The following is a 4,807-nucleotide window of genomic DNA, read 5'->3' as shown; positions in this document are numbered from 1 at the left end:
CAAAAGGGAGGGACCAATTGCGCAAATTTCACCTTTAGCCAGAACGTGCGGATCCTCCCCTCTAGGTCGGGTCACTGCGCGGGTCATGACCACCTAAACGGCGCCGTTTCACCACTGTTATTTAAAACAATTTTTTTCCTAAAAACCATTCTTGCAGCAGGAAAAATAAATAAAAAGAAAGCAGAACACCCTCTGCTAGGGTTTCATCATTCGCCCTAAATCGCCACTTGCCTACCGTTCAAAGGCGCTTCGGGTCTTAGCCCTTCGCCAGGCTCCCGATTGGAGCGAAGCGAGTGTGGGCTTCAACGGCGAAGATTCAAAGGTAAAACCCCTTCCTCCTTTTCTAATTTTGTTTGTAAAACACAATCAAAAGTAAAGAAACAGAGAATAGATAAAAAAAAAGACGCGATTCACCTTCTAATTCCTCTGTATTTTTAGTATTTCTTTTATTTCCTTCCGTCCCTCTTACAGTATTCGTATTGGCTTTTTATAGCCAGAATTACAGAAAAACTCAAAATAAAATGCCTCCAAAATCCAATCTGTTATCCCCTTTTTCTCGTATTTTTGTTGCCTTTTCTGTTGTTTTTGTTTGTTTGCAGATTTGGAGGCCAGCCTGGATCAACGGACGGAGGTGCACACGCGTGTGAAGGCGCAACTCGCGCGGAGGAAATTCTGGCCGCTGCGGCGCTAGGGGTCGTGTGCTGCTACTAGGGTTTCTGAAGGCTTGTTTTGGGTCAAATTGTATTTGGGCTAGGTTCTAGTATTTGGGCTGATGTAATTTGGGTCTTTTGGACAAATGTAAATGGACTTTGGAATTGTTGGCCTTTATTTATTCTTTTATTTGGTTTATGCATGCGGGCCCGGACAAATTGGGCCTATTACAGGATCATTAGTGATGTTTCTGTGGAAAGCTTATTAAGGTAATCCGAGGTAGTGAATAGGAAATTCCTCTGAAATATTGTTTGGATCGGACTTGAATGGAGATTAGAGTTGTACAATGATAGCCTGGTGGTAGGTTTGGACTAGGGAATTTTAGATTTTGTAGTTAAGTGTATGGTGTCACGGCAAGAATTTCGAGGATGAAATTTTTTTAAGGAGGGGAGAGTTGTCACATCACAAAAATTGGGTTAGAAGAAACTGGGTAAGTGAAACCAAGAGTAACCATATTCTGAATTTTTAGTTAATATTGTGAAAATTATGTCAATGGAGTAAATATGGTTCAGTGGATAGGTGTTATGCTTGTGTGTGTGAGGTTCTAGGTTTAAATCTTTCCTTTGAATTTTTGTCATCTTTGGTCTTAACCTCTATCCTTGATCATCTGACATAAATAATATTTTCGTTCAATTAATTTCAAGGATGAGCCTACTAATTTAGTGGTAAGGCTTCAAATTACCCTAAGGTTTCGTGTTCAAGACCTCGTGTGTGCAAAGTAGAAATATTTTTATTTCCTTACACTATGCTGCCCAAGTAGTGGTATTTGGGTTGAATTTAAATGCTAAGGGAATCTGTTTAGAGGGTAATCAGATTTAATGGGTTGAGTGGTGAGTTACTTTTTATTTACCCAAAATCTCTCCGCAAACTGCCGTCACTTTCCCGCTCCTTCTCTTTGTCGTTTCATTATTTTTTTTCCAATCTCCCTATTCTTGATTTTTCACCATTTTTGCTCCAATAAGTCTTTGTTAATATTTTTTTTATAACAACCTTTGTTCCATCTTTAGTTGCCTTTTGGTTTCAATTTAACCTTGCGAAGGTCAGTGTCATTAGTGGTTTTTGAGCAATCTTGACGGTTGGTGGTAAGGAATATGTGAAAAGATTCGTACTTTGTTGAGTTTCACAATTTTGGGGTTAATTTGTTTCCTTCTTTGTGTGACGCGATTTTGATTACTCTGAAATCTTTGGTTTAGGTGATGTTTCTGTAACAAATAGTCCTCCGATGAATTGAGAGATTTTTAGTACTGCTGCTACTATTCTGGGTAAGTAGTCAGATGCCAAAAGGTTGATTCTTGGTTTGATAAGGTTTATTGGTAGCAATTTTGGTTGTTTAACGATTTAGTATTGGGTTTCATTGATAATTTGAGTGGGTTGAATATGGATTTTAGGTTTTGGAATTCTTGCCATGATTTTGCTTCGGAAAATAGTAAGGTGTATATCGAAAAACTCAAAAAATAATGAACTGCTGAAAGTCGAAACTTGGACAGTCGACGCCATACGGCCTAGGCTAATTGGGCCATGTTGGCCCATTTTCTAAAAAATTTCGTTTAGGCTCGTTTTGATTCATGAATCATGTTTAGCCACTTTGTAGGTTCGTACAGTGTAAAACTGACTTTGAAAATGTAATATCTGATAATTTGATATTGTAGGTGATATGAATAAGGTATGTGAAATTCGTGTGCATGAACTATTTTCTAATGAATCTAGTAGCATGATTTGCATTGTTATGTTTGTATATGATTATATAAGGTTTGGTTACGTTATTTTTATGTTTCTGATTTTGCTATGTGATCATGCATGTGACTTTATAGCATACCAATTTGCTTATGTTGAATTTGTGATACATCTGTTCTGTAAAAGAGTGGAATGCCATGCTTTCTAAATTCTATTACGGTACGACTACATGTCTTATATGCTTGCCGCTTTGATTCTGTAAATGCATGCTATGTCACATTGCATGGGGTTGGGATAATATGGAAGGGAGGAAGTTTTGGCAGTTTAATGGTCTGCACTATCTAATGGTTTATCCACATATTTTTATTTGGCAGCTTGGATGGAATATAGTGGCTTCACCACATATTTTTGTTTTGGCAGTTGAGATGCAATTCAATGGCTTGACCACAATTATCTGATCTAACAGTTTAATTGCATAGTGATAAGCCATCGTTGTCGGGCATCCCATGGTGGCGAGTCATCAATTCTTGGGCAACCTGAGATGACTCAATTGGTGTGTTTTTTTTTATGGATAAGTTCTGGAGAACTCTATTCAAGCGTGTAGAGGATTTGGGTAGGACGTTTTCTGAAAAATCTGCATTAAAATTTTTTGAAAAATACCGCATTGGTATAATCATGTATACTCAATTCTATTTGACTGATTGTTATGAATTTTTCTACGGAAAGAGACTAAAAACTGAAAAGTCTGTCAATAGCTTAAGTGAAATTAATATTTCAACGACACGTCCAAAAATTGAATGTGTAATAGCAAATTTATTGTCGACGTGGTATTGTTTTTGAAACAGTTTATTAATGAAAAGGATGAAAGAAAATTATGTGATCCTAAATGCAATTGAATTAAATGTCATCAAGAAATGTACAAGTTTTTGTGCCCACCCAGAGATGTACAATTGTGGAAAAGTTAGATTAAAATAGAATAAATCGAATGGTTAGATAATTATTTTTATACTGTAATTAAAATTTTAAATTTAAATGACTAAAATATAAATACACTTATAGTTGAGTGATTATTTATATATTTTCATTAATTTTCATTAAAAAAAAGTAGAGTGGAGATTGTTAGCGGTGTCAATGGTCGGGTGAGTTGAAGATGGTGATGTGTCATGTATGATAGTGTGTATTGCTAAGAGTGAGAGAGGGTCCAATTGTTTTTTGATAGGATTTGTTGAATTTTTTAAATTTAGCATTAAATTGATAGAATAAGTAAACTTTGAATATTTAAATTTGTTATTAGGTCAATAAAAAAATCTAAATCAACTTTTCGTCCCTCAACTAGTGACAACTAATAAAAGAGTGTTAGTTTTAAAAAATTATGTAATTAAATTGAAAAAATTAATAGTTGAAGGTTGTACATAATTAAATTTACTTTACCTTAACTAAAAATTATCATTCCACTATTCATCTCCCTTAAAAAAAATTTAAAAATGAAGAAAATAAATATTAATTGTAGGGATCATTTTCCTCTTGAAAATAAAAATTCAAAAAGAAAATTAGATTGAGGAATTCTTGAAAAATATGAAAATTTTGGTCTTTGCAAAAACATAATATTTTATTAAAGAAAAGTGGTCACGGATCATTTTTGTTAAGTGTGATCATCTTTTATAAAGAGATTTTAAAAATCTTTTAAAAAGACAAATTTGAGGTATGCATTGAATTCTAAAGGAAAAAAGGTTCAGGAGTCGATTATACATAGGAAAGGTTAAAACACCCCTATAACACCATACATTGTTAATTAAGCAGTTGTAAAAAAAATTCAAAATTTAAAAAAGAGAGAGCTAATATTAATCCCTTGAAATAAAACACTTACTTTTTGAGTGAATTAAAATTTCATAATATAATAATATTGAGTATCTCCTCATATCCATGAAAATATAAAAAATATTAAAAGAAAAAAGGACATCTTCGAATGAAACTTCTCTGTAGGTGGGGTAGGAATAAGGATGACAGTACAATAATTGTTGGTGAGTAATAACAACGACCACGCTAAATGGAAGAATCCCCCCAAAGTAAAGCAAGGACTCTTTATAGAAAAGCCAGTCTATGTTAAAATATCATATAACTCCAAACACACGTCTTAAATGCAATGTGATCTAGAAATGTTTAAGCTTTTATCCCCTAATCACTCACAAATAGGGGTGACTAATTATGGGAAACGCTCTCAATAACTAAACTATAACCCTAAATATATGTTTGTGTTAAAATTGAATATTTGTCTCATTCAAAAAATCTCATGTTAGAAAATTGGTGAGAAAATTCTACCCCCATAGTCAAGTAATTTCATAGTGGTTGAGAAATACATAGTGAATCTTTAAGTTTCTTTCATGATAGAAAATGACATTAAAAAAGTCAGCAAAGAAGAAAA

At 33.8% G+C, this 4,807-nt stretch overlaps 1 long non-coding RNA gene across 1 annotated transcript; it reads left to right on the top strand.

Moving 5' to 3' along the window:
* The first annotated feature begins 1,456 nt into the window (after window positions 1–1,456).
* On the top strand, window positions 1,457–3,269 carry LOC107888065 (uncharacterized). Its single transcript, XR_001681266.2, has 3 exons — window positions 1,457–1,793; window positions 1,905–1,973; window positions 2,760–3,269. It is a non-coding gene; the product is annotated as an uncharacterized lncRNA (long non-coding RNA).
* Window positions 3,270–4,807: the final 1,538 nt, after the last annotated feature.

Source organism: Gossypium hirsutum, chromosome D05, assembly GCF_007990345.1.
Source record: "Gossypium hirsutum isolate 1008001.06 chromosome D05, Gossypium_hirsutum_v2.1, whole genome shotgun sequence".
Classification (NCBI taxonomy): domain Eukaryota; kingdom Viridiplantae; phylum Streptophyta; class Magnoliopsida; order Malvales; family Malvaceae; genus Gossypium; species Gossypium hirsutum.
Note: the sequence above shows the minus strand (reverse complement) of the source record. Positions and strands in the feature narration are given on the sequence as shown.